Source organism: Sceloporus occidentalis, unplaced genomic scaffold (assembly GCF_023333645.1).
Source record: "Sceloporus occidentalis isolate IW3139 unplaced genomic scaffold, rSceOcc1.0.p SCAF_1, whole genome shotgun sequence".
NCBI lineage: Eukaryota > Metazoa > Chordata > Lepidosauria > Squamata > Phrynosomatidae > Sceloporus > Sceloporus occidentalis.
Window position 1 is genome coordinate 10,104,845 of NW_028316981.1, and position 22,068 is coordinate 10,126,912.

The following is a 22,068-nucleotide window of genomic DNA, read 5'->3' on the forward strand; positions in this document are numbered from 1 at the left end:
CACACTCTCTCAGCCTCAAGGGAAGGCAATGGCAAACCTCCTCTGAACAAATCTTGCCAAGAAAACCCTGTGATAGGCTCACCTTAGGGTCACCATAAGAGAAACAACAACAACAAGATATATATAAACACACACACCATTGGTATGTGAGAATGTAAATTCAAATTCATTCTGTATCCGATTATTTGCATTCATTTGTCTTTCTTACAGAAAGAAGTCCAAAACTGGTACTCCAAATCACCCGGGTCTTCTTGTAAAGCCTCATTCTGCTTTTAGAGGCAAACACATGCAGACGTACAGGTTGTGGCCTCAGCTTAATGTCTCTCTTCATTCCCCAATAAATTCTTCTTGACCTCGACATAAGAAAGAAATTGGCAGTGCACCAATTCTTCTGAGTCCATTTGGAGCTGGAGTACAGGCTGAAGATGGAAGTGACAAATGCAGTTGGTCCCATAGCAGAAAGAGACTATCACGGTCCCGATGTCGCTGAGCCGGGTCTCAGTGGGACATTTTGGGAAAGAACAGCACAAAAGATCCAGAGCCACAATGCTGACAGCTCAGCGCTACAATGCCAGCACTTCAGGGGGTTCAGATACCAAGAGGCCAAGAGACCCCGAGAGGTTTGCAGTCAATTGCATGACCTTTGCCGTCAGTGGCTGGATCCAGAAAGGCACTCCAAGGCTGAGATGCTGGACCTTGTGCTCCTGGAGCAGTTCCTGACCATCCTTCCCCCAGAGATGGAGAGCTGGGTTCGAGAGTGTGGAGCAGAGACCAGCTCCCAGGCAGTGGCCCTGGCAGAGGGTTTCCTCCTCAGCCAGGCAGAGGAGAAGAAACAGGTAAGAACATGTCACTTTCCTAAATCCAAGGGTCTGAAAATGTAAAGATAGGTACCCCTGGCATTCCCATCTATTACCCAAATTATTTACTTGTGCTAAAGGACAGAAGGAGAGTGCTAGTGTACATATGATTTTTTAGGAATTAATTAATTAATTAGCAAAAATTCCAGGGTTTTTTGTGGGTTTTTCGAGCTATATGGCCATGTTCTAAAAGAGTTTATTCCTGATGTTTCACTAGCATCTGTGGCTGGCATCTTCAGATGACCCTGGGTTGGGAGGAGTTGGGAGGAGTGGTTTCCATGTTCTGTTGTCGAATGGCAAGGCCAGAGGGTGGGAGGATATGCAAGGAGGGTTTGTGTCTGCTTAATTAGTGGACCATTGTCTGCTGGGAAAACCCACCCTGATCCTGGGTGGTTTTCATCTGCATTTTCCACTTCCATGCCAGCACTCTCTGAAGATGCCAGCCACAGATGCCAACGAAACGTCAGGAATCAATTCTTCTAGAACATGGCCACATAGCCCAAAATACCCACAAAAAACTATGGATGCTAGCCATGAAAGCCTTCACCTTCACAGAAATTCCAGAGTGGCAGAAGCGATTGGGGAGGTTTGGGCTCCAGCAAGTTCCCCGTTCCATACTTATTTATGAAACTGCTCTCCAGATTCTTTTCTCCCCCGTTCATATGATGTTTTTATTAAATACGGTAAGTAGTGCATACAAATTGAAGGAGGGGAAAGAGAATAAAGAATGAGATTCTTTTGCATACAAATGAGAGGAGGAAAAGGGAATAAACAATTAGATTTAAGCAACAAGGAGACAGCCAGTGTAGTGTAGTGGTCTGAATGTTGGACTTGGACTTTGCTAGACAAGGGCTCGAATCCCTACTCAGCCACGGCAACCCACTGAGTGACCTTAGCTTCAGAGAAAGGCCAAGGGAAGTCCCCTCTGAACAAATCTTGCCAAGAAAACACTGTGACAAGTTTGTGTTAGTCACTATAAGTGGAAAAGGATTTGAAGGCACACAACAATAATCTTTTTTTTTAAATCGACAGGGAACAAGAAGAGTTCATTCAGCGCAGTGTAGATCAGCCTGTATTAAAATAAGAATATTTGATATTACAACATGAAAACATTTGTGTTGTAGTTCATTTTTTAATAGGTGCTGATTTTCCTGCCTCAGATCTTTAATTTTCTTTCAGGTGAAGGCAGTGTTTTCTGGGTCCACTGAGTCACTGAGTCAGTCCCAACAAGGGACAGAGTTCAGGTGGCTCACGTACGAGGATCACGGAGGTACCACCCCGCCAGGTAAGGGAAAATGAGCATTTCTGTCCAACATTATATTCTTCCTCTATGCCAGGAGCACGCTTCAGATTTCTTGGGCTACTTTAAATTCCATTTGTTGGGAAGAGAGACTGATTACAGGTGCATCTACACTGTAGAAATAAAGCAGTTTAACGCCACTTTTAATTGCCATGGCTCCATCCTACAGAATCATGGGATTTGTAGTTTTGTGAGGCACTGGCATGCTTTGGCAGAGCCCCTATGTAAAACTACAAATCCCAGCATTCCAGAGGATGGAGCTACAGCACTTAAAGTGGCTTTGAACTGCATTATTTCTACAGTGTAGATGAACTCTCCCATTTCAACTACTTGGGACCTATCTAGCACTACAAATCTGTATATTGAATTTTTCACAACATTATAAGCAACTCATTTCTACCTTAATCTCTTAGACGCTGTACAGACCGCCCCTAAGGGGCGACCTGCAACTGCCCCTTTTAGCGCCAGATTGGGGTTGCGTTAACCACACGCTGCAGCCCTGATCTGGCCTTTCCACAGCACAAAAAGGAGCTGCAAAAAGCAGCTCCTTTCTGTGCCACGGAAACGGCATCATAGTTGCCGGCACCATGGCTTTTCTGTGATCCTATAGTGCTACATCATCTGGATGCAGTGCCAGAGGAGTGCCATAATGCCGTTTGCCATGTGGTGTGTTTGTCATGCCATTTGCCATGTGGTTTGCATGGAGATGGAGTCAGGGCATGCATTGTGTGGACACTGTGCCCTCACTCTGCCCCGATGCTGGTCTTAATGGCCAGTCTATACAGCCCCCATGTTTGCTTCAAAGACCAAAATCACAGAACAGGAATTTGTAGATCTAAGCTGCGGCTCATTAGGGTCTTTGAAGAGCCTCCTTATTGCAGTTAAAAAAGAAAAGAAAAACAGAACAGTGCCTCCTGCAGTTTCTAGGGGAGTGCAGTTGCTTGCTAAAAGAAGGCACACTGCCCTGCACCCTATTTCCCTCCAAGTTACTTTTCACAAACATAACATGTGACAGTCCAATGGCTTCTGGTTTCATAAGGGATTGAAAGTGTGGTTCACAGGGTCCCAGGAGCCACCTTTGTACTGCCTTTAAAAAAACAACTACGCTTCATTTGGGAGCCTCCAGTGTGTCTGTTCACCCTTTCAGTAGGTTGCAGCCTCCCCTTGTACATAGTTCAACATTTAAGATACATTTTTTTGAAAATCAGGACTGTTTGGGGGAAAGTGACACTGAAGACTACAGTTTTTAATTAATGAATTGATTAATTTAATACCAGGATCCCCTGAAGCTTTCACTTTGAATTAAATTTCTATGATCTCAGACATTACACACCAAAATATTGCTCCCTGTCTTGGATTCTGAACTGTCTTTTACTTGCTGCTGCTACGATAGATATCGCTAAGAACTGGAAGACAGAAAATTAGCGACTACCGCTCCACCATCTTCACCGGAATTTTGTGAATATTCTAATTGAATGAAACTGATAATAAATAATAAGTTTTAAGGTAAAAAAACCCCCTACAAATTCCAGACTTCCATAGCATTGATCCAAGGAGGTTAACGTTGTTTCAAACTGCATTATTTCTGCAGTGCAGATGTTGCCTCATTTTGTTTATGACTTTATTATGTTTGATTTGTTAAACCATTACCTGTTACATCTGTATTATTTTATATGAAACCAATAAAACATAAATTAAAAAAACTTCTCTTGTGACACATTAATTTTTGCCTAGCATTGAAAATGCCAAAAGATGTGAAGGATAAAATATTTACTCAGTTCTTGTGTCTCAATAACAGGTGGCAAAATGAACCCAGGGCTGCGTTCGAGACCTTCTCCTGGAAGAGTGGAAATGTTTGCTGTCCAGCCAGATGAAGTATGAAGGGGGGAAACCAGAATGAGAAATGTGGGCAGGCACCCTGAATGTCCTGGACTTGCAATAAGGGTCCCAGACCTCAGGTCCTGGCCCTCAGTCTCAGGACCAGGATGCGCTTCTCACGGTTAGAGGAAGAAATCTTCGGGTTAGAGCCCAGCCTTGAAAAGTGTTGGCAACAGGAATGTCACAAGAGGGGTGTGGGCCACACTAGGTGACACCTCAAGTTGGGGGTGACCCCACTGCTCCCTAAACATCTGCCTTTGGGCAGAAACAGGCTCTGGTGTTCACCTGCGTCTCTTTAAAACCTTGAAGAGATGGTATGAGTGGGGAGAGGCTCAATGTTAGGAGAAAGGAGAGGCCCCAAGATTTAGACAGTTTTAAAATTTAATTTTAAAAAAGTTAAAGTTACAGTGCTGAATTAGAAATACAGTCTGCCCTCCATATCCACTGATTTTTCATCCACAGATTCATCCATCCACTACTTGAAAATATTCTAAAGAAATATAAATTCCAAATAGCAAAGCTTGACTTTGCCATTTTTTTAAAATAAGGGACACCATTTTACTATCCCATTGTATTTAACGGGACCACGGATTTTGCTATCCACAGTGGGTCCCGGAACCAAACCCCAGTGAATAACAAAGGACCATGGTACAATAATAAGAATTTGAATAAGAATAAATGTTCGAGTGCATTTCCTAGCCTTCCTAGCCATTGGCTGGTCTAGCTAAGGCTGCTGGGAGTTATAGTCCAACGACATCTGAAGGGGCACAGAATTCCCACCCATGCAGATACAAAGGACAATTACTGTTGATACCCTTATGCTTCCTTAACACCAATGTGTCTGCTTTCCTTTGAATCCCATCTACACTGACATATGCTGTCACACTATGATTTGTGGCACCTTCAAGACTAGCAGGTTTTATTTGCCTCATGGTTTACTGTCCTGCAGCCCACATCTTCAGATGCTTGTGAGTTGCAGTCCACAAAACGTTAGGCAGAATGTAACTTGTTATTCTTTAAGTCAGCACAAATGATAGTGTGGCAGCATATGCCAGAAATCTTATCTGGGGGCAATGCTTTAAGTTTGTTCCCTTCCCACAACTACATCTTGACTCACATGTACTTATCTTTACCGCCTTTTCAGAGCCATGTGTTACCTGTGAATAAAAATGGACTTACGGTCTTGTTTCAGGATCTGGTGATCTTTGAGGAGGTGGCTGTGTATTTCACAGAGGAGGAGTGGGCTCTGCTGGATCCAGGCCAACGGACTCTACACAAGAACGTCATGGAGGAGACTCATGGGATTGTGGCCTCTCTAGGTAAGGCTCCTTCTCTGCCTTGACTGGAACCAGGAATTTCTGCTAATCTTGACTTTATCACAACATGCACAAAGTAGATGTAACACTCCTGCATTTATCTCTGAGAATAAGAAATAGTAAAACACACAAGGTGGTGATGACAGGCTAATAATCAATGCAAAATTAAGCCCAGAAAGCTAAGTCTCTGTACTGCATGATAAATCAACAAGTTGATATCTTTTGAATCATCTCTCTGGCTTTGCTTCGCGAACGAAGATTCAGGAAGGACTCATCCCGCGCTTTGTACAAGCGCGTTGATGACTAAAAAGGCCTATACTTAAATAAGCTATTAATTCAAGAATGCATCTGCTAACCTATATGTTATATGTGAACATTTATAATAGTAAAATATTAATTAATAATATCAGAAAATTGGTCTTCATATCCTTTTAGTACTTTACACATATAACTATCCCATTTTACAATATACAATTTCATTGGTTTATTTTGCTATATGGTGTTAGTTTTCTGGCCTTAATTTTGCATTGATTATTAGCCTGTTACAAGCCCCCTCCCCCCCCTTTATCACAACATGTCATTCAGGATATCACTAGTAGCGACCCTTCCTAATTTTGTGTCATCTGCAAATTGGATAAGTATACCCTCTATTCCATCAGCCAAGTCACTGATAAAAGTCTTTTTATGGGCCCAGGACAGAATCCTGTGGCACCCCACTGGTCACTTCTCTCCAGGATGAAGAGGAGCCATAGTTGAATACCCTTTGGGTTCAGTTGGCAAGCCAATTACAAATCCACCTAACAGTTGCATTGTCTAGTCCACATTTTACTAGTTTGTTTGCAAGAATATCATGGGGGGGGGGACCTCGTCAAAGACTTTACTGAAATCAAGATATGCTGCATCCACAGCATTCCATTTATAACTCTATCAAAAAAAGAGATAAGATTAGCCTGGCATGACTTTCTTTTCAAGAAATCCATGTTGAGTTTTAGAAACCACAGCATTCCTTTGTAAGTGCTTACAGACTGATTAATGATCTGCTCTAGAATCTTTTGTGGTATTGATGTCCGCCTTGAGTCCCTGTACTGTGAGGAAGGCAGGATATAAATAAACATCATGATGATGATGATGATGATGATGATGATGATGATGATAATGTAGTTGTTTGGGTCCTCTTTTTCCCCCCTTTTTGAAGATGGGGCAACATTTTCCCTCCTCCATCCAGAACGATGATAATTGGATTCTTCTCTTCACTCAGTCATGTTTCTAGAATGGTTATGTAAGGTGTAGCTGGTTGTAATGGCTTCTGAGTAGGCTCTCAGTCTGATGAAGAAGGGATTGGTGCCTCATTTTCATACTCGCTGTTCCTGCTTCTTTCTTATTTTTGTGTGTTCCCTAATTTATGGATCCATTTCTCTCTGATCATGCTTCTGTCCCTATTCCTACAGGTGACGCACAGGAGAATGATGAAAGAAGTGAACACTGGAGAAGAAATACTGAAGTAAATCAGAAGTGGAAGAAGATGTCTCTTGTTTCTGAAGGCACTGACTTCTCTGAAATCCCAAAACAAGAGGAGGTTTGTACAAAAAAAGAAGAAAAGCTCTCCCACGGTGTAAAACAGTCGAGTAGGATCTCAAGCCTTCGCATACCTACAGGAGCACATGAAGCAAAGAAGCCATTTAAATGTTCAGAGTGTGGAAAGAGTTTCAGTCAGAGCTGTAACCTTTTAAGCCACCAGAGAATCCACACAGGAGATAAACCGTATACATGCTCAGAGTGTGGAAGAAGCTTCAGCCAGAGCAATAACCTTACCTGTCATCAAAGAACCCATTTTGCAGATAAACCATATAAATGTTTAGAGTGCGGAAAGAGTTTCACTCAGAGAGGTAGCCTTACCTATCATCAGAGAACTCACACAGGGGAAAAACCATTCAAATGTTTTGAATGTGGAAAGAGCTTCACTTGCAGAATAAGCCTTACCAAACATCAGAGAATGCACACTGGGGAAAAACCCTATAAATGTTCAGAGTGCGGAAAAAGCTTCAGCCAGCGAGGTAGCTTCACCTATCATCAAAAAAACCATGCTGCCGAAAAGCCATATAAGTGCTCCGACTGTGAAAAGAGTTTCTGTTTGAGTAGCACCCTTATTTATCATCAAAGAACACACACAGGTGAAAAGCCATTTGAATGTGCAGAGTGTGGAAAGAGCTTCAGTAGGAACACCGGTCTTACTAACCATCAGCGACTCCATACTGGGGAGAACCCCTATAAATGCTCAGACTGTGGAAAGAGCTTCAGACACAACAGTGCCCTTGCCACACATCAGAGGACCCACACAGGAGAGGCACCCTACAAATGCTCAGAGTGTGGGAAAAGCTTCAGCCAGAGCAGTGCCCTTACTACTCATCAAAGAATCCACACAGGAGAAAAACCATACAGATGCTCAGTGTGTGGAAAGAGTTTCCGCTGGAGTAGTAACCTTACTTCTCATCAAAGAACTCACACCAGGGAGAAACCCTGGAAATGTTCTGAATGTGGAAAGAATTTCAGTTCTCTCCAAAGCTTGGATATACACCACAGATTGCACAGTGGTGAAAAGCAATCTAAGTCATTAGCAGCTGTGCCATGTCCGCCCTTCCTGTATCAGAAGAGATCTCCATCTTCCACAATGTAACTTGGGACTTTATCACATGAGGCTAGAAAAGTGAAATAGCAATAGGATAAAAGGGACTTTGGCTGATATTTATCACACAATGCCGTGTCCCTCCTGCTGCTGCCTTGCATTCCGTTCATTTTTGTAATACACCTTTTCATTGATGGGCAAAACCCGTCAATAGGTTCACAATCTCACTGTTGCTCTATTACTGTCTTTGTCTGATAGGTCCCTTTTGCTGCAGTTCTGCTGCTCAGGCAGCCACATGGTGTGAGTGGGCTTGATTCTGCTCCTCTCCTCCTCCCCTCACAGCAATAGCAGCTGCCAACACCTTCCCAAAGCCAGCTGCTGTGTGCACATTCACACAGCAGCCAGCTTCAGGGCTTGTATCTCCCTTCCTCCTGAAGAACAAGCCTACAACCTGGCACTTCAGGAGAAAGGGGGAGAAGCAGTGATAGTGGTTGCCAATACCTTCCTGAAGCGCAGAACTGTTGTGCACATATTCACACAGTAGCTGGTTTTGGGAGGTGGTTGGCAGCCCAATCACTTGTCCCCATCTGATGCCTGGGGCTGCTGTGTGAATGTGCGCACAACAGCCCCGCACTTTGGGAGGGGTGCAGAGCAACAATGGCCAACACTTTCCTGAAGCCAGCTACTGTGTGCACATTCACACAGCAGCCAGCTTTGGGAGTCAGTTGGCAGTCAGGAGCACTCATTCCCCTCTTCCTCCTCCTGAAAGTGTTTGGCAGTGTGGAAAAGAGATCATGCAACCATGGGGCACCAAAATGCTGTCGTGGGGTTATGCATAAGAAATGATGCCAAACCAGTATGTTTCTGTTCTTAAACTAGCGCAATTGTGGCAGGACAGCAGACTAGTGTGGTAAAGTCCCAATTCTTCCAACGGCTGATGTAAATGACCAACAAGACTGATCCAGTCCACAGGAGAGTTGCTCTGGCTCAAGACACTTTATAAGGCAGTACAGCATGAGGACAAACTGAGACATCGTACTTAGTTTATTTATTTTATTTGTATGCTTCCAGAAGGGACCCTTTGATAGAAGCACTTCCTCCTCCTCCTCCTCTGGTTTGGGCTTGAATGTGTGGATGCACAGAGGCTATTTATTTGTTTTATTTATTTCAAGGATTTATTTCCTGCCTTTCTCCCAAAATGGGATTCAAGATGGGTAAGCTGTAATGAAGAGCCTAAACTGTCCTCAAGCCTTGCAGCTGGGAAAAATCCTTTGTGCAACTCGCTTACGTCATCTGACCATTTTTCCAGGATTGTTTTGTGCCCGAACAACTCAGTTTACCCAAATTGATCTGGCATTAGCAGACAATGCTTTCTTCCTGATTTCTAGCCTAACTTTCAGGGTATTATCTTCTGAAATCACAAAGTGTAATAACCACCATGTTCATAATCTTAAAACATTCCTGTCAACCCCAGCCATTGATTATCATCAGGAATGAAATGTTTTAAAATGACACCCCCATAGAAATTAAGATAATGCTAACTGGAATAAGAGGTCTTCAGGTATCACTTGAAGACTGACAATGATGGTGTTAGCAACCTTACCTTAGACAGGGAATTCCAAAGGCATGGGTCTGCTGTGAAAGACCATGCTCCTCTTATTAGACCATTTTGATTTGAGTGTAATATATAAAGAAGGCTTTACATCAGGAGACAAATGGTGTCATGGTGCCTTTGTTTTCTGGTTCCCATCCCTTGAAAATCAAATCCACCTCTGGTTTTACGTGGATGCTATATGTGACCTATCTAACATGAATAAACATTTCTAAATAAAATACATAAAAATTAAATGAAAACAGTGGCACAATGATTAAATGCTGAAACTGCAGCCACAGGGTTGTGACTTCGATCCCAGGGGCTCCAAGGTTGACTCAGCCTTCTGTCCTTTCCTAGGTTGGTCAAATGAGTACTCAGCTTTTGGGGGGCAATGGCTTACAGATTGTAAACCGCTTAGAGAGTGCTGAGTTCACTATTAAGAGGTATAGAAATGTAAATGCTGTTGTAAAAATGCTCTTGCTATTAAATTATTTGTGAGAGGCAGGTTGTGTTGAAACACACACATACACACACACATGATCATTACACAGCAAAGGTGGACTTCCATCACCCTCTTCAGGAAATGAGCCATGATTGCAGCCAAGCCACAATTGGCAGTTCCACACATCTTTGTAGCTTCAAGAGCTGGGGCCCTTTCACACTACACAGTTATAGCGCTTTCATACCGCTCCGGGTTGTGACAAAGGCACGTTATACACTGCCATTTAGTATGCGCTCCGCATGTACTAGGGTTAGGAAGGGGCGTGTTAGGGTTAGAAAGGGTCTCACCTTCCTAACCGGCCCTGTTCCTAAGGACACGCAGAGCGCGTAGTAAATGGCGGCGACCGGCCACACAGGTGCTGCCATATTTATGTCTCGGATGCACAGCGTCTGGACGTGGCGCAGCGGAAGTGACGCCGTGAGTGCGTGCCTCACGCCTCATGGCACCACTTCCGGGGGCCAAAAAGGAGCATAATTTCGGCGCTCCTTTTTAGCTGCACCGGGAAGCCTCGCGGTCTGGCCACTGGGGCTTCTCGGCGTAGCTAATGACGGTGGCGGCAGACCGCCTGCTTTAGGGCGGTCTGTAACGCGCCAAAGTTTTCTTTTTGTGCCATCCAATTATGCGAAGGCCCTGTCTAGTCAACCTTCACCCTAACGCTGCCACCAAATTATGTGACGCACAACCTTTCTATTGTGGGACTTATGTTATCCCACCGCTGCCACCCGTGTTTTGTAATGTGAGTAGCGTGGTATTAACTCAAGTCCAGGCGTGTCCTTTTTGAATCAAACAAATAAAACTTTATTTACAAGAAGGTTTAACAGTGTTGGTTTTAATATGATATCTTATGTAATTGTTACTGTCTATTTTGTTACAGTTACCGTTGGTGTTATAACTCTTTAGCTAAATCACCAGTTCCGTATTAAGTTCCTCTCTTAAACTTAGACCTAACAGTCCCCAAAGCTATCACTATCCCGCAGGATATCACACTCCAGCCACTCCCTTTCCTAGAGTCCTGGAAGTATAATGGTAGGGAGCCCTTTCCCACTCAGACTCTACCCTCACCGTCCTTCTCTAACCCTGGAACCCTCACTCTCAGGATCCCAAGCCCTAACTGACAATTCCCTCTCAGGAACTCTTGGGACCCAGTCCTCTCTTGGACTCAATTGTTCCCTCAGTTCTCAAATCCCAGCTGTCAACATTCCACAATCTTATAGTTAGACGGTTCCCTGCCCTCAGGGTTACAGATAGAGATTTATTTCCCTGCTCTCCTCTGAAGACCATTTAATGGCAATGGCTTGTGAATTAATCTCTACCCCTGTGCATAGGCTGCATCTATACTGTAGAATTAATGCAGTTTGACACCACTTTAACTGTCATGGCTCCATTCTATGGAATCTTGAGATTTATAGTTTGTTGTGGTACCAGAGCTCTCTGAGACTGCATCTGTACTGCAGAAATAATCCAATTTGACACCACTTTAACTGCCCTGGCTCTATGCTATGGAATCCTGGAAATTGTAGTCCTGCAAGTTATTTAGCCTTCTCTGTCACAGAGCTCTGGTCCCAGAACAAACTACAGATCCCAGGAGTTCATAGCATGGAGCCAGGACTCTTAAAGTGGTGTCAAAAGTGGATTACTTCTGCAACCTGAGAGAGAAGGCTCAATATCTCTTTTATGGTTTTTAGAGGATTTTTAAATATTTTATGTTTTCATTGTAATGTTTATCGAAATGCTATTTACCTGTGAGCCGCCTTGGGTCCCTTCTGGAAGAAAGGCGGCATACAAATGAAATAATAAACAAACAAACAAACAAATAAATGACATATCTCGCCAACTACAAATACCATAATTCCAAATAGCATTAGAGCCAAGGCAGTAGAAACTATTTTATATGTACTGTTACACTGCAAATTTTATGAGGATGTCAGGCCAATTTATATTGCGCCTCTAATAGAAAAAAACATGAATGACCTACTCCAGGATATAAATCCTTATATTATGTGTATAGCAACTAAATTCCGTGTTGCTCCAATTAAAATAAGACAAATTCAGAGAAACAAAAATCTCCCTATCTTAAATGTACTACTACTATTATTATTATTATTATTATTATTATTATTTTATTTAAATTTGGAATTTTTAATTGAAAAATTGGCAGGGGGAATACAAATGTTGGATTTTATTTCATTTTCTCTTATAACATCCTATGATATTCTAATCAATTCTAATTAATTTCTAATTATATCTTATGATATAATGTCTAATTTCAACCCATAAAGTAGCAAAGGTGTTGACACAAAATCACCAAAGAGGGAGTGCATTATGACTCTGTGTCACTTTGTAGTTCACTATGGCATCTGTGAAGTGTACTTTGTATTCCTTTGCTGGTCATGGACCGAATAAAATGTACGCACATGATGCCAAAAAAATGTATGTGCCGTGGTAGCTAAAGCAGTGTCAAAACTGGACTGTTTCTGCCGCCTGAGAGGGAAGGCAAGGCTCAGTCTGTCACCAAACTGCAGATCCCAGGATTCCACTGGAGACATTGCATTTAAAGCAGTGTCAAACTGTAATAAATGTGCAGTGCAGACACAGCCTTAGGTCTCAGGGTTTGGGCATGGGAATCTTTTGAATCTGGGGGTGGATGGAGAGGGTTGAAAGGAAAGGAGAGGGTTAAGGAGAGGGATTTTCTCTCTTCCTAGAGCGACAGTGGAGGCTGGGTGCTGCAACACCCACTTTCTGCTCTCTTTCCCTCCTCCAAAAGCAGAAGCAGAAGCAGAAGCAGAAAGCATTAGGCATCCCCTTCTTGAGAGACAGGTAAGACTTTTAGTGCAAAGCAGAAAAGGAAGGGAAAGGGAACAGAGACCATCCATCCATCCATCCATCCATCCATCCATCCAAAGAGCCAGGGCTAGTGTAGCTGGAGTGGAATAGTGGTTGGACTGTTGTTGCACTATGACTCTGGAAGTCCTGGGTTCAATCCTGCCTCAGCCATGGGAACCCACTGGGAGCAAGTCACACTCTCTCAGCCTCAGGGAAAGGCAATGACAAATCCTTCAACAAATCCTTGAAACAAATCCTTCCAAAGAAACCCTTTCATAGGGTTGCCATGAGTCACAAATGTCTTGGAGGCACACAACAACAACAACAACAACAACAACAAAACAACAGATACATGTATATTTTAATCCAACAACAACAAAAGATAAATATATATTTTAATCCAACAACAAAACAACAGATATATGTATATTTTAATCCAACAACAGATACATGTATATTTACACAACAACAACAACAACAAATATGCATATTTTAATCCAACAATGGATATATGTATATTTACACAACAACAACAGATATATGCATATTTTAATCCAACAATGGATATATGTATATTTACACAACAACAAATAGATGTATATTTTAATCTAACAACAAACATATTTCTATTTTAATCTAACAACAGATATATGTATGGTTACACACAAGCAGCAACAGATATACAGTATCTATATTTTAATTCAACAGCAGATATATGTATGTTTACACAACAACAATGGATATAAGTATATTTACACAACAACAACTATATGTATATTTTAATCCAACAACAGATATATGCATATTTACACAACAACAGATATATGTATATGTATGATATATGTATATTTTAAGAACAGCAGATATATGTGTATATGTATAATATACAACAGATATATATGTATATGTGTATGCATATATAACAGATACATGTATAAGTGTTTTAAATTTTTATCTTTTTAACTGTATTTTTATTCTTTTAATAAGTAAACTGTTTTAATATCATAATGATTCAAATTCTGTTTTAATCTATACTTTTAACTGTAGTGTTCTTTTAATGTTGTGAGCCGCTCTGGGTCCCAGTTCTGGGGAAAGAGTGAGATAATAATAATAATAATAATAATAATAATAATGTATATAAAAGAGTTCGATTTCCCACTGGGCTGACCTTGGGCAAGTCACACTCTCTCAGCCTCAGAGGATGGCAATGGCAAACCCCCTCTGAAGAAATCTGAACCAAGAAAACCCCATAGTTTGTTGTGGAACCAGAGCTCTCTGGCAGAGAAGACTAAACAACTCACAAAACTACAGGTCCCATTATTTCCTAGCATTGAGCAAGGACAGTTAAAGCCTAGTCAAACTGGCTTCTGCAGTGTGTTTTATTATTATTATTATTATTAAACTTTATTTCTATAGCGCTGTAATTGTACACAGCGCTGTACAAAGTCGGTAAAATTAGAAGTAAATAAAAGCCTGCCCAAGGCGTACATTCTAAGATAATAACAATTAAAAGAGGAATAGATAAAATTACCATATAGAAAGGAAAAAACAGAGTAAAAACATCAAATATCAAACAAATCACATCACATCAAATATTGTCAGACAGCCAGATAACAATCACAAATTCCCTGAGAACGCTTCCCTAAACAATATGGTTTTCAGCTCAGCTTTAAAGCTGGTTAGGGAAGTGATGAGCCGTGCATGCAGAGGAAGAAGGTTCCAGGAATGAGGGGCAGCTAGAGAGAAGGGACGGATCCGGGATGGGGCAGAGGAGATCCTAGGTTGAGAGAGGAGACTTTGGCTACCAGAGCGGAGAGTGCGAGTAGGGATGTAGGGAGAGAGAAGATCAGTTAAATAAAGAGGGGCCAGCCCATGCAGGGCTTTAAAGGTGAGTAGCAAAAGTTTGTACCTGATGCGGAAAGGAAGAGGGAGCCAGTGAAGGGAAGACAACAGAGGGGAGACATGATCATAACGGCGAGCGAGTGAAATAATGCGTGCAGCTGAATGCTGAACAGAAATTAATGGGTGGAGATGAGAGAGGGGAAGCCCTGCCAAGAGGAGGTTACAGTAGTCTAGTCGTGAGACCACTAGGGCATGGACCAGTGTCTTTGTGGTAGAAGCTGAGAGATATGGACGGATTTTGGCGATATTATAGAGAAAAAATCTACAGACTTTGGCTGTAGTCTGGATCTGTGGGATAAATGACAAAGAGGAGTCAAAGATGAAACCGAGACTGCGGGCTTCCTGGACCGGCTGGATCGAGATGTTATTGACGGAAATAGAAAAGGAATAGTGAAGGGTGGGCTTAGGAGGGAAAACAAGAAGCTCAGTCTTGGACATATTGAGCTTCAGACGCCGATGGTGCATCCAGTGGGAGACAGCTGTTAAACAGGATGACACTTGCTGCTCTAGCTCTGGTGAAAGATTAGGGGTGGAAAGGTACAGCTGGGTATCATCGGCGTAAAGATGGTAGGAGAAACCAAAAGAACTGATAAGTTTGCCAAAGGAGAGTGTGTATAAAGAGAACAGAAGGGGACCCAAAACAGAGCCCTGAGGAACTCCAACAGATAAGGGGACAGAAGACGAGGTCTGACCACCTGAGACCACTGAAAAAGATCGATCTGACAAGTAAGATGTGAACCAATCGAGAACAAGGCCCGAGAAACCAAGGTCAGAGAGTACATCTATTAGGAGACAGTGGTCCACGGTGTCGAAGGCCGCAGACAGATCGAGTAGGACAAGGATAGAGTAAAGGCCATTCGCCTTGGCCCGCAAAAGATCATTCGAGATCTTAGTAAGGGCCGTCTCTGTGGAGTGCCGTGGGCGAAAACCAGACTGGAAGGGATCCAGAATGGAGTTGGTTTCAAGAAACTCAAGACAGCGTGAATAGACGACTCGTTCCAACACCTTGGAGAGAAAAGGAAGAAGAGAGATTGGACGATAGCTAGCCAAGGAAGAGGGGTCGAGAGAGGGTTTTTTCAGGATAGGGGAAACTAAGGCATGTTTGAAGACTGAGGGGAAGGAACCCGAAGAAAGAGAGAGGTTAAAGATATAGAGGAGGGAGGGTAACAAAGAGGGGGCTATAGAGATTAGAAGACGAGAAGGAAGTGGGTCAAGAGAACAGGTGGTAGGTTTGGATGAGTTCAGCAGCGAAGAGAGTTCTTCCAAAGAAACAGGAGGAAACACAGAGAGTTTATTAGTAGGAGGGGCGAGGAGATTAGTGGTGGGAGCCAAATCAAGAAGAGTTAACTCAGAACGAATTGTAGTGATCTTTGTAATGAAGTAGTTGACGAAGTCGGAGGGAGACAATAGTGGAGAGACAGAGGGAGGAGAGGGTTTTAACAGTGTGTTGAAACAGGAGAACAAGCGCTGCGGGCGCCTCTCGTTGGCGCAGATCAATGATTTGAAGTAGTTTGTTTTGCCATCGACAGGGCGCGTGAAAAAGATAAAAGAACGAACTTAAAATGGATAAAGTCAGCCCACTCCCTGGACTTTCTCCAGAGACGTTCGGCTGCTCGGGAGCAGGACCGGAGAAATCTAACAGTGGGAGTGATCCAGGGCTGAGGCCTAGTCATAGAAGAAGAGGAGGACACGCGCGTAGATACTGGGGCAAAGCTGTCAAGAGTTGAAGAGAGAGTAGAATTCAGTAAAGACATAGCTGAGTCAGCAGAGTCCCCAAGATTGAGAGAAGCGAAGGATGAATCCAAGGACTGAGTGAGATGGTTAAGGTTAATAGAATGAAGATCACGGAACTGGCGAAGGACGGTATGACGGGGAGGTGGGATGTAGGTAAGAGTAAAGGAAAGTAGGTGATGGTCAGATAGTGGGAAATCAGAAGCCAAGTAGTCAGACACGACACACTTGGAGGGGAGAACTAAGTCGAGACAGTGACCAAGGGAATGGGTTGGAGAGTTGGAATGGGGTTGGAGACCGAAGGAAGCTAAGAGAGAGCTGAAGCGAGAGGTTGAGGAATTCTTGGGATCGTCGAGGTGGATGTTAAAGTCACCTAAGATCAGGGAGGGGACAGTATCTGAAAGAAAAAATGTCAACCAAGATTCAAAATCTGTGAAAAACTGAGACGCTGAACCAGGAGGACGATAGATGATGGCAACCCGAAGTTGCAGAGGAAAATAGAGTCTAATAGAGTGTAATTCAAATGAGGAGAAGGAGTAGCTGGGGGGAGAAGAGAGAACCTGAAACTGGCAGGACTTTGATAATAAGATGCCGACCCCTCCTCCGCGACCCTCAGGGCGGCCAGTGTGGGTAAAAGAGAGACCGCCAAGAGAAAGGGCAGCAGAGGTAGCAGTATCGTGGGCCGGAAGCCAGGTTTCAGTGAGGGCAAGAAGATTAAATGATTGAGATAGAAAAAGATCATGGATTACCGCTGCTTTTGGGGCAGCGGAGCGGCAATTCCAGAGAGCGCAAGAGAAAGGGAGTTGGGAGATAGGGAGGGGGCGGATAGGGATGAGGTAAGGAGAAGGAGAGGTGCGAGGAGCCATGGAGAAGAGAGGTTTTGGCACATAGTCCAACATTTAAACCATTATGTGGCTTCTACATATATGTCAGGGATGATGGGAGTTGTAGCTCTTCACCTCTGGCTCGAACTCACCACCTTGTTACGCACCGGCGCTGACCAGTTTTGGCCAATGGATAAAGCTTTGCTTCAAAAGCAGCAGAGTTACAGAGAATAGGCTGAAGACCCTGACAAACTCTCCAAGCCTTCTCACTCTCACTTCCACAGAAGTCTTCCCACTTCTTCAGGATTCTGCTGGTTCTTGTATCTTCAGTCAAGATACCAGACAACTCAGTAGTCTTATATAAAAGATCTACTTTATTCTACTATATACAGCTCCAAAACTATCCAACACAACTCCTCACTACTATCCACTACTACCCACAAAATACATTGGGATTCATAGCCATTATTATAGTCCTTGGATCATACCACCCACTCTTGTCAGTTTCCACCCAGTGGGCGTGTACATCCACTCTCATTGGTTCTCTTGTTTCTACCCAGAATTAATGATTTCATCATCTCAGCCTTGACCACTTAACAATTCTCAGGTGTTCTCAATTATCCACTTTACATTTCTGTCCTTGGCATTTAGGACTTGTTAATTCCATTTACCTACTACACCTGTGTGGCTCTTAATTTGCTTCTGCTGGGTCATCCTGACTCTCACATACAAGTTTTATTTCATTCACTGTATGTCCCATGTTGCTTTTTCCTTAACAATATATTCAGATTTAATAGAAATAAAAGAGTTTTTTAATGGTGTTTTATTGAAAGATGTAAAAATCATACCAAAGCCTAGTAACTTTGGATTGTTAAACTTGCAAAGCATTAAAACAAGCTTTCTAATATATAAAATAATGTTTCACACTATTAACATAATGAGCACGATTCAATTTTGTTTCGTTAAAACATTAACGCAAAAAGACTGGTTTACACATACACAAAAAATAGGATTTAAAAATGTGTTTCTCCCCCCAGAATCCTGTTTAAAAAACAGCTAAAAATGTGGGGTGTCAGGGGAGCAACTGGGGTTCTCTCTACCAGACTGGGGCATTTGGAGGTTATGCCTCAGACAGTGTTTCCCAAACTCTGGTCCTCCAGGTATTTTGGACTTCAACTCCCAGAGGTCCCAGCCAACTTGACCAACAGCCAGGGATTCTGGGAGCTGAAGTCCCAAAACCTGGGGGACTAAAGTTAGGAACCACTGCCAGATAGCGGTCCTGGGGAGGACAGACGAGAACAGAAAGGGAGAGAATATTTGGTGGAAGGTAGAGTTAATCTTTTGAATCTTGATGTTACAGTTCATCTGTTTGTCTTACAGGAAAAAAGAGAGGCACGTCGTGTTCGAAAAGCAAATTTCTGCTCAATGAGTAAGATAGATGCAGACAGAACAGATGGTGGCCACTGCTAGGTGTGGAAATGTGGTTCTTCTCCAACACCACCATTTTTGCTTTTATTTTTTATTATTATTATAATTTTTATTCATTTTCATCTTCTACACATAATATCGATATAATATACCAATACAGTACAATATCACAATACAATTTGTCTTCATGTCTTCGATTCTTCAATACCATACTACTCAAATATCACAATATCACTGTAATTCAGTTTTCTTCCAAAAATTATCTATCTATCTATCATCTATCTATCTATCTATCTTACAATATTTATATATTCTGTTTGATTTGTGTTCCATCCTTTCAATATACATCCTTCTGATATATGTAATATTTTCCTTCTCATTTCCCTTCCTTCTCCTTCTCCTTTCTTAAACCTTCTTGCATAAATTTCTTCCCTTCCCTTTCTTCCTTACTTAACTCCTACTTTCTCCTTTCTGCTCTTCTTTATTTTCCCTCTTACCTCTCTCTTTTTATTTCTTTTCATCCTCCTTTGTACCCTTTCACTCGCTCTTACCTTCTTCAACTTAACTCTTATCTTCTTCAACTTACTCTGTTATTTGCCTTAACAGTGGATCTGATAACCGAGTAAGGAGATCCTCTGAGTCCTACACAAGGCACAGATCTAAGGTGGAAGAGCCAAACTCCACAGGTCCTGAAATGCCAAGAGAAAGTCTTCATGCTGCTGAGACTGGGGAGCATGGGACATCTCTGGTGGGAAGCATGCCAGGGTACCTGGCCAAGAACACCTGCAGCTCACAGGTCTGGTGCCAGTGCTTCAGAGCATTCATGTACCAAGAGGCGGCAGGACCTCGAGAGGTTTGCAGCCAGCTCCACAATCTCTGCTGTCAGTGGCTGAAGCCAGAGAGACACACCAAGACTGAGATGCTGGACCTGGTGATCCTGGAGCAGTTCCTGGCCATCCTTCCCCCAGAAATGGAGAGCTGGGTTCGAGAGTGTGGAGCGGAGACAACCTCCCAAGCAGTGGCCTTGGCAGAGGGCCTCTTCCTGAGCCTGGCAGAGAAGAAGCCGGAAGTGGAGCAGGTGAGAGCATCTGGCTGCAACAGCATCACTAGGGAGGACTGCACTGGGTGACACCCCAGACTGGGGATATACACTCAGTGGGTGATGCACCCATTGGCAGTGGCATCACTGGGGGATGCAGCCTGCATCAGGTGACACCCCAGAAGAGGGGTGACACCCAACCGAGCCATCCTCTCACCAATGGAGGAAGGGATGAGTACGCCCGGCCTGCTTCACAGCAAGTGACAAGGAGGCTGCTACTGCTGCCATAAGGAGGGCATGACCGGCCCTGCTTCCCTACAGCAATGGTGGTCTCCTCATGAGGTTGCCACCACCATGAGGAATGAGAAGGGATAAGCATGGCTTTTTAGCCCCCCTCCCCCCACTATGGGTTCCTCCCGGCAACCCTATACCTGCAGCATTGTATTTCTTTCCATGAGCTTCATTATTATTATTAATTATTATTATTTACAGTGTTTATACCCTGTCCTTCAGCCCTAAAGGCTCTCAGAGCGGCTTAATGTCTTTTTTCCGTTGAAGACAGTGCCAGATGAGATGGACACTGTGGTCTCTGGGGCTGAGATGTCTCCACTGGGCACAAGAAGCAAGGTAGACCTTGGGCAGATCATCCAGGAAAGTGATGGAGCTGCCACTATAGTTGGTAAGGGACACTGACTTTCCTGTCATCTTCATCTTCTCTCAAGAGACTTCTGTAATTTCTGGACTGCTTTAATGTTCTCCTTGAGCCAACATAGTGTAGAGCTTTTGGATGTTGGACTAGGTGGGTTTGAGTGTTGGACTGGGACTCTGGAGACCAGGATTCAATTCCCTGTTCAGCCATGAAGCCCACTGGGTGACCTTAGAGAAGTCACACTCTCTCAGCCTCAAGGGAAGGCAATGGCAAACTTCCTCTGACTCAATCTAGCAAAGAAAATCCCATGATAGGATTGCCTTAGGGTTGAGATAACTCAGAAACAACTTGAAGGCATAAAACAAGTCTGAGGGTGTATCCACTCTGTAGGATAGAGTCATGGCAATTAAAGAGGTGTCAAACTGCTTTAACTGTGTGAAATCGAAGGCTTTCATGGCTGGCATCCATGGTCTTTTGTGGGTTTTTCGAGCTATGTGGCCATGTTCTAGAGGATTTAAAGGAATCCTGGTTAAGAAACCCTGATTTAGAGCAGGAACTTTTAAATTTGTTTCTATAAGATTTGTTGTATATGGCATGTATCACATACATTGGTTTCTTATCAGTGAGGGATCAAAATATGGCTTTTATTAAAGGCTTAATTTTTAAACATGTACATGGTTTTTAAACTTTTTTAACCTTTCTAAGGTTTTTTAATAGCTTGAAATGTTTAACATGTTTTCATCTGGTTTAAACTATTTATTGATTTTAAATTGGAATTGTCTGAATAGTTTATATTGTTTTATACGTTTGCTTTCCTGAGATGCCATGATAAAAAGGTGGGATAAAACTATTTTAATAAATAAGTAGGTATGATGCAATGTTTTCAAAGGTAACCCTAGTCAAACCGATTTCAGTCAAAGAGTACAGTGGGCTCTCTCCATTCACTTGGGTTAGGGATGAAGAACCTCTGTGAAAGTGAGAAAACCTCAAATAAAAAACCACTTTTTTTAACCTGAAAGAACACTACTTAGGAATCTCTAAGTCCTCCTGTGTAACATCTGCTGGAGGTTAACCATAAAATTGTACTGGAAGACCTATAAATGCCTTGAGCAGGGTCCTCACTAGGTTCTCCAGCACAACCTCTTGTGAAAGATGGCCATAGAGTTACATCAGAGGACCTAGAGATCCCTACAGAGAACACATTAATCAAATCCACAAAAGTCAAGCTGCAAATGTGGAGCGGTGACTGTAGCTCGTTACACACTTCCTCTGTTCCCTTCACAGGTGATGGATTGTACCCGAGGACTCTTTCGGTGCCTTCTCCTGTAGCAGTGGGAATGGATCCAGTCCAGCTGGATCAGGTAGGGGGAGATGAATGAAAAGGGAAGAGTGTTCTTTGGATGACTTGGTTCTGGAACAATAATAAAAAGAGCAGCCAGTGTGGTGGAGTGGTTTGAGTGTTGGGCTCCAACTCTGGAGACCAGAGCTTGAATTCCCGCTTGGCCATGGAAACCCACTGGGCGACCTTGGATGAGTGTCTTTGCTGCTGCTCCAGAATCCCACAGTTTAACAGTTCAGAAATTATCAGACAGCAAAGCTGCA

General features: G+C 43.0%; 1 pseudogene across 1 annotated transcript in view; it reads left to right on the forward strand.

The window, feature by feature from the left end:
* Positions 1–22,068, forward strand: part of LOC149320677 (uncharacterized) — a 47,148-nt pseudogene that overhangs the window by 18,822 nt on the left and 6,258 nt on the right. The window contains exons 8-15 of the transcript XR_016278106.1: positions 667–836; positions 2,037–2,142; positions 3,956–4,032; positions 5,228–5,354; positions 6,800–8,021; positions 19,385–19,856; positions 20,376–20,496; positions 21,751–21,827. The product of XR_016278106.1 is annotated as an uncharacterized LOC149320677 (transcript). The remainder of the gene's footprint in view (positions 1–666; positions 837–2,036; positions 2,143–3,955; positions 4,033–5,227; positions 5,355–6,799; positions 8,022–19,384; positions 19,857–20,375; positions 20,497–21,750; positions 21,828–22,068) is intronic.